Source organism: Haplochromis burtoni, unplaced genomic scaffold, assembly GCF_018398535.1.
Source record: "Haplochromis burtoni strain Fernald_Lab_line unplaced genomic scaffold, NCSU_Asbu1 Contig_485, whole genome shotgun sequence".
NCBI classification, from domain to species: Eukaryota; Metazoa; Chordata; class Actinopteri; order Cichliformes; family Cichlidae; genus Haplochromis; species Haplochromis burtoni.
In genome coordinates, this window is record NW_024582846.1 from 390,740 (window position 1) to 399,178 (window position 8,439).

An 8,439-nucleotide genomic window follows, 5' to 3' on the forward strand; every position below is an offset into this window, starting at 1 on the left:
ACCGTATAAAGTGGCAATAATAAGTACTTAACATTTAAAAAAAGCATACATACGCACAAAATGCTTTCAGTTTTGGCAGTTTAGTCTTATTTATCAGCGCAAAACAGACAACAGTTAAGCATAATAAGCGCTTCTTGAAACTTCATTCACAAATAATACCGATAAAAGGGACACTGAACTAAAGTTCAGCATTTTCAAAGTGAACACACACAGAGGAATTTAAGTCAGTGTGAACTCAAATGAAAAATCAGGTATATAAGTCCGTCCTCTCGTGATTCAGGTGCTTTGGACACACTCCATATGTAACACGAGTTTGCTCGCTTGACCCATCTAACTCCCGGTGTGTTTTTTTGTTTTTTTTTCTGTGGCGGGTGACATGACATCATGTGACACGTGCCGCAGTTTTGGTGTCACTTGAGTTTGTTCTGTCAAATCAACATACATCGTCAGATCGGCATATGTGCAGCACAAGGTGACAGCTATATTTGTTAGACAACAATAACCTGTGAGACCAGCACAAAATCATATATCAGTAAAAAGAAAAAGTAATGATCATTTACTTGCCGTTTGTCTACTGTACAATGAACTGACGACTCCTACGCACGTGGAATTATTCTACAACGCGCATGCGCATGCATGCAAATTAATGCAATGTAATGCTACTCGTAGTTGTATTGGACCCCCCCCCCCCCCCTGATAGGAAGCGAACAGCGCGCCATTCGGACCACGCTACTGTGGAGCTTATAAAAAACCATTTAAAGAATAATATACCAGCAGGGGGTAGCGACAGACAGACTGCATTTACGCAGAAAATGATTGGTAAGTCTCACATTTAAACTTCACATTTAAACTTCATCATGAGAAAAGCTTTAACTCCAACCGTGTGCCTTATTGTGCCTCATTAACTTTAACATTATTTTAATGTGGTGTGAAGTCACTAGACTTTCTAACATCTTTTTATCTAACACGTTAATTGGGATCGTTAGATGATTCACACAATGCTAAATAACTGTTAAATATGTGCTTGAACATATTTAAGTAAATAGCTACAGTCAGTGGTGGTCTTAGCCTGTTTGGGCGAACACTCCCTCTGGCGCCCCCCCCGCCACACACACGCACACACACACACATAAAACATATTAAGGCAACCCATAAAACTGTTGTCGGAACCATACTGAATTTCACCAGAGAAACATACACACATATGAAGAGAGAGAGAGTATGCATTGTATGCAAACGGCTACCAAACAGCCATCATAATTCGTCATACAACGAGAACAGGAGAAATCAACAATTGACAATGACTAATTAATATTAAAATCTGTTTTAGTCTGTTACTGTTGCTATTTTTACCATTTCTTCTTAGAGCAACTGTAACCCACATAATTTCCTTAGGGATTAATAAAGTATTCTGATTCTGATTGTTTCAGGATGACCTGCCATTATCCAATGACACATCTGCTTACCTGTATCTTTTGCTCGTTTCTCCTCCTCTTCTTTTCTCTTTTTTCTAAACTGAGCACCTGATGGCTTTGAACTTTTCTTGTCCATCTTCCATGGTTTTAATTTTGCACTCCAGTATGAACACAAATCCCCCAACCCGAGGATCACCACAAAATAACCTAATAGACCTACACCTTAGTTCACAGATTCGCTTTGTCTATTTCTGGGATTTCGCACAACCCAGGATTCAAATCATGAATACATAATGGGCTTGGATTTACAACATTATGAATGAAATGTGCTCTATTTGGAAGCAGCGCCCCCCTCCCCTTTCGACGGGTTGTGTGTGAGACTTTAAATCATCAAACTGTAAATTATAAATTTTAAATTGTTATTGATCCCTTTACCCCCAGTCCTAAAGTGTATATTTATTTTCTTACTCTTCTTATATTTATTGTTTGTTTACTTGCACTGCTGTAACTGGAGCCTCGTCGTCTCGTCTCTCTATACAAAATGTAATCACAGTGATTTTCACCTGGCAAACAGTGGCTAGAACTTAATGAATATATATTCATTTTAGGCAATGTGTTTTTCAATAGAACAATTTACTTGTTAATTGCTTGCCATCTTAAGTAGAACTGCAACATCATATATGATAGCAAGCTTTTTGGAGGGGGGGTCGCCCCAAACTATTCCAGGTTAGACTTTGTAATGTGCAGGAGTGTTGCTTTTATCTTGTGAAAATGTTGACTTTACTAATAACATTTCAAATATTTTTCTTTTTTTTCTTTAGTGCTCATATTTAAAATGTTGTTAACAGACACTTTAAAATAAGACATTTAATTAATTAGCCTATTTGTAGTTTGTGTGTATCTGTTCTCTTCATGTAGTTATGAGCGGTGTGTGTGATTTGGTAGTTGTCATGGAAGTGTTTTAGGACTACATATAAAATCTTGTTTAAGGCCACCAAAATCGTAGGGCCGGCCCTGGTCAGCACCCCTCATCAAAGAGCATTCAGCTTAGATCGTATTCTTTATCTTGACAGGGGTTTTGTTGTTCGTCATCACTGGACTCTTTCCTCCGTGCTCTTCCCTTACATCAGGTCAGAAATCTCTCCCATTGTTTACAATTTTATCATAATAAATGTTTACATTACTAAAAGCTCATTTGTGATGTTTTATGGATAAACTGTGTGGTGTTATAGGTGGAAATGGTGTGCGAGGATTTTACTGCGAGACTGAAGGCTGTGTCAATGATGTAAAGCGTGTTTTCTGTGAAGATGTGGAGCTCCTGGGTAACAAAGAGATTTCAAATTGTTCCCACGGTCCGCTTCCACCCAATACCATCTGCCAACACAGAGGCCGCTTGTTCGTCTCCACCTCCTTAAAGTCCTGTGAATTTGAAGGTGTCACAGGATATATAGAGACCAAAACTTGTACAGGTATTTTCATGCAAACATATTCATTCTTTTCTCCCATCTTGCTCTTTCTTCTCTTGCCAATTCCATTTTAGTTTGTGAGATGCTGCTGCAGCTGACGGGGCTGTTTGATAATTTTGAAAATGGCCCATGCATGTGTTAGTAGTTTCCCGTATATGTATATGTATATGTCAGTCATGACTCATAAAAATGACCTGAAAAAGTTCCCATATATCATTTGGAAACCACTCTGTCTTATCTACGTCGGATCTCTGAGCTCTCTGCACCTCTGATGCTTAGTCAGATCCAAAATACCTGGTACCTTTTTGATATCCAGTAACTGAGGCTGTTCTTGCTATTAACCATCTTTCTCTTGTTTCTCAATTAGACTGCTCGTTTTTAAATAGAGGTAAGATTTGTTTTTTTAGGTACACATTTCACCAGTTTCTGATTTTGTTAACTACTAAATTAAGTTTATCCCTTTCCATCCAGCTACCACACTGGCAGTCACCCCAAGCACCGTGGAAACATCTTCGCAGCCCAATTCCAAACTTCTAGGCGTTGTAATCACAGTAGTCTGTAAGTGTGGATACACAGTTAGTTACCATACTTACTGCCTACATGTTTTTTGAGTATAGCTTCTGCTACTAACACAGCTTGTTTTCACTATGCAAATTTAATCTAAACTATAACCCATTTTACTTTTTTCTTTTTGAAACATGTTCTATAGGTGTGGTACTGCTGTTAGTGGGTTTCTTTTACAGAAAAGCAAAAAATCAGCAACAACAAAGGTAACTAAAATTAAAAAATAACTTGAAGTATTTGATAAAAGTATCCAAATTTAAAATAATGTTTTGTATCTTTAGACGGACTCAAACCAGTCCTGGGTTGCAGAATGACAGCTCTTTAGTCTAATGCCTTGGATCTAACATCAGACTCCTGGTTCGAGGCCAGGGCATGCCTCCACTAGGGGTCCTTCCTGCTACCCAAGCCTACTGTGAGGGACAACTGTAGCCATGCCGGCTCGGACGTCGTCTTGATTAATTAGGTCTGCACGAGGTGAAGAACCAGAAGAGTTTTCATAAGCAGCTAGCATCATTCTGATGCTTGCACTATAGGCTAGTACTTAAATAGGGCTTTGCTCTGGGCTTTTCCAAGTGATGGCAACATCAAGAAGAAGGAATGCTTAATAGCAGAATAAGCTGGAGTTTTTCATGTGGGAAACCCAAAAATGTATTTTCCTCACAAATGTGGCACATTTATGTGGAAATACACAGGCTTTCCAACAGTGAAGTACAGGGTGGGCCATTTATATGGATACACCGTAATAACATGGGAATGGTTGGTGATATTAAAGTCCTGTTTGTGGCACATTAGTATATGTGAGGGGGCAAACTCCTCAAGATGGGTGGTGACCATGGTGGCCATTTAGAAGTCGGCCATCTTGGATACAACTTTTGTTTTTTCAATAGGAAGAGGGCCATGTGACACATCAAACTTATTGGTAATGTCACAAGAAAAACAATGGTGTGCTTGGTTTCAACGTAACTTTATTCTTTCATGAGTTATTTACAAGTTTCTCTTTGTTCACAGCCATTGACATGTCGAAGAGGTTAACACGTGAGGAGCGGATCGAAATTGTGTTGATATCTGGTGAACGCAGTAACCGGGTCATTGCAGCAGATTTCAATGCAAGACACCCTACGAGACCACCCATCTCCCATGCTACAGTTAGCAAACTGCTTGCTAAGTTTCGTGAAACTGGTTCAGTGTTGGATTTGACAAAATGTGGACGCAAGAAAACTGTCACTAATGAAGAAACATCAGTGGCTGTCCTAGCTTCATTCAGCAAGAGCCCACAGTGTAGCACTCGCCGCACATCACTGGAGGGTGGCATTAGTCGTAACTTTATTCTTTCATGAGTTATTTACAAGTTTCTGACCACTTATAAAATGTGTTCAATGTGCTGCCCATTGTGTTGGATTGTCAATGCAACCCTCTTCTCCCACTCTTCACACACTGATAGCAACACCGCAGGAGAAATGCCAGCACAGGCATCCAGTATCCGTAGTTTCAGGTGCTGCACATCTCGTATCTTCACACCATAGACAATTGCCTTCAGATGACCCCAAAGATAAAAGTCTAAGGGGGTCAGATCGGGAGACCTTGGGGGCCATTCAACTGGCCCACGACGACCAATCCACTTTCCAGGAAACTGTTCATCTAGGAATGCTCGGACCTGGCACCCATAATGTGGTGGTGCACCATCTTGCTGGAAAAACTCAGGGAACGTGCCAGCTTCAGTGCATAAAGAGGGAAACACATCATGTAGCAATTTCAAATATCCAGTGGCCTTGAGGTTTCCATTGATGAAGAATGGACCCACTATCGTTGTACCCCATATACTAGGGGTGCAACGATACACAAAATTCACGGTTCGGTTCGGTTCGATACTTTGGTGTCACGGTTCGATATTTTTTCGATACAAAAAAATGTTCATGCCTTTTTAATTTGTCATTTATTAAAATTATAAATATATATTTTAACTCAAAAGTACAGTTTTTAAATTTAATGTTGCTGAAACAACAAAGTAATAAAAAAATAAATCTATCTGATCGAGAAATCACTCATCTTTGGAAAAGAGAGTTTATTACAGAGAAATGGCTCTTTCCAAAATAAAAGCTATACTATACGCTTCTTCTGGGCTATATTCTCAGCAGCATATTAAACATATCAGGTCCCCATAAGGAGAATCATGTGCTAACGGCTGTCTAAATGACTCGGGTAAAGTTTGTAGCATGCGTGCTTGTTGTTTTTGTCTGCTTCCACTTGTCTTTGCACTAGGATGATGTCGGCGTAAATGTGCAGTCATATTTGTTGTGTTCCCACTAGTGCTGTCAGCGTTAATCTCGTTAAAATGACATTAACGCCATAACGCGGCAAATCTCCGTTAACGAGTTACCACGGATCGCCCTGTGCGTGGGGCGAACTATATGGCCATAGTTTGAAACGCCAGATCTGAATGAGGGTGGGGGAGGTTCAATTTTGGGTAGCGTTGAGGCAGTTGCCATGTTGCAACGAGCTTAGCTTCTGACTTGTTAGCTTGTGCTGCGCTCAGTGGATCTGCACTCGACAGTGCAGCCTAGGCGGAATACTCGAACGCAGATCCACTGAGCGCTCAACACAGACAGCATCGTCAGAAGAAAAGTTGATAAAATAAATAAAAAAATTTGTATTGTTCGATACATATGTGTACCGAATCGAAAGCACTGTATCGAACGGTTCAATATCGATACGAGTATTGTTGCACCCCTACCATATACCACACCAAACCATCACTTTTGTTGGTCCAACAGTCTTGGAGGGATCCATCCAATGTGGGTTAGTGTCAGACCAATAGCGGTGGTTTTGTTTGTTAACTTCACCATTCACATAAAAGTTTGCCTCATCACTGAACAAAATCTTCTGCGTGAACTGAGGGTCCTGTTCCAATTTTTGTTTTGCCCATTCTGCAAATTCTGTGCGCCGATCTGGGTCATCCTCGTTGAGATGCTGCAGTAGCTGGAGTTTGTAAGGGTGCCATTTGTGAGTAGCTAATATCTCGCCGAAGGGATGTTCGACTAATGCCACTCTCCAGTGACATGCGGCGAGTGCTACGCTGTGGGCTCTTGCTGAATGAAGCTAGGACAGCCACTGATGTTTCTTCATTAGTGACAGTTTTCTTGCGTCCACATTTTGGCAAATCCAACACTGAACCAGTTTCACGAAACTTAGCAAGCAGTTTGCTAACTGTAGCATGGGAGATGGGTGGTCTCGTAGGGTGTCTTGCATTGAAATCTGCTGCAATGACCCGGTTACTGCGTTCACCAGATATCAACACAATTTCGATCCGCTCCTCACGTGTTAACCTCTTCGACATGTCAATGGCTGTGAACAAAGAGAAACTTGTAAATAACTCATGAAAGAATAAAGTTACGTTGAAACCAAGCACACCATTGTTTTTCTTGTGACATTACCAATAAGTTTGATGTGTCACATGGCCCTCTTCCTATTGAAAAAACAAAAGTTGTATCCAAGATGGCCGACTTCTAAATGGCCACCATGGTCACCACCCATCTTGAGGAGTTTGCCCCCTCACATATACTAATGTGCCACAAACAGGACTTTAATATCACCAACCATTCCCATTTTATTGCGGTGTATCCATATAAATGGCCCACTCTGTACAAAGAACCATTGTTACAACCAGCTTTATATTATGTGTGTAAAAAAAAAATCATATTTCTAACCAAAATGGTTTTCCCTCCTTAAAATTGTTTATTTATTCTTCTTATGATTATGTTCTCTATGAGACTGGCTGTCAGGGCTCATTTGTGCCCCTTTACATACTTTTTTTTAAATCCAGTGGTGTACTGAATGAGAAGCAGGAAGGGAAGTTATATTAGATTTAAAAAAAAAAAAGGGATGTAGTCTGTATTTACAGCTATATGCAGTAAACTTTGTTATTAGAGACAAGGAGACTAGTTATTTCTGAACATGTGTAAGGCTGTTAAACAGTAATTATTTTGGCCTTTTCTGAGAAGAAAAAAGTTCTTTATAGCACCTAAAAATATCACTACAGAAATATGCATTGGTGGATTTCTTTACAGAGAAGTGGGTGGAAATTCTTTCTGAATGTTGTGTGCAAACTTGTGCTTTTCAGCAATGATTCCTCCATTATGTATCACATCAGTGGTTCCCAAACTTTTTTTTGCTAGTTTGGGCACAAACACATCCTTCAACCACACACACCCATAATTCTCTTTCAAACTCCATTGCAGTTTATTTCACACCTCAAACCTTTTGTAAACAATGAAACACATAAAAGTAAAATGCAATAAATTACAGGTTGCAATAAAATAAACCACTAAACAAACCATCTTTATGGTGAAATTATTTTACGTATTGTTGTTGTTGTTGTTGTTGTTTTTACTGTGTAAGAATATTCAACCCTGCTATCAATACATTTTTCAAAAAACGTTTCTCTGTGCAAAATGAGTAAAAACATAAACAACTGTGGGATACTGTTTGTCAGTGATTTGAACTGGGAAAACAAATTGTGGCAGGATCAGCCTGATATTATTTGTATCCCACTGTAACTTTACTGTATAAAGAGCTAACATCGCCAAAATATCATTATGAGAAGTGTTTGTGAAGTAAAAATCAAGAATGCGGGATACTGTTTGTCTGTGATTTGGACAGTCCAGCGCATGCTCCTGATGCAGGGGAAACAAATTCTGTCGGGGAGACCAACCTTGGCAGCACCATTTTGCCGGTAAGGCCAAAGGCAAGATATGCTTCATCATATTTTCTGGTCTTTGGCTTGGAAGGAAGTTGGTTTGGAAGCATATTTGGCAATGCTTCATCCTCTGCTTTGTGTTTTTATTATGCTAGCAGCATCCAAACATTATTTGTTTTGTTTTTTAATTAACCCCCTCCAGCAATGGTGCCCCCCACTTTGGGAACCTCTGTACTATGTTATGTGCTTGAAGATCAAACACTTATTTCACTCAGTGACTTGCAAATCATTTATAACATTG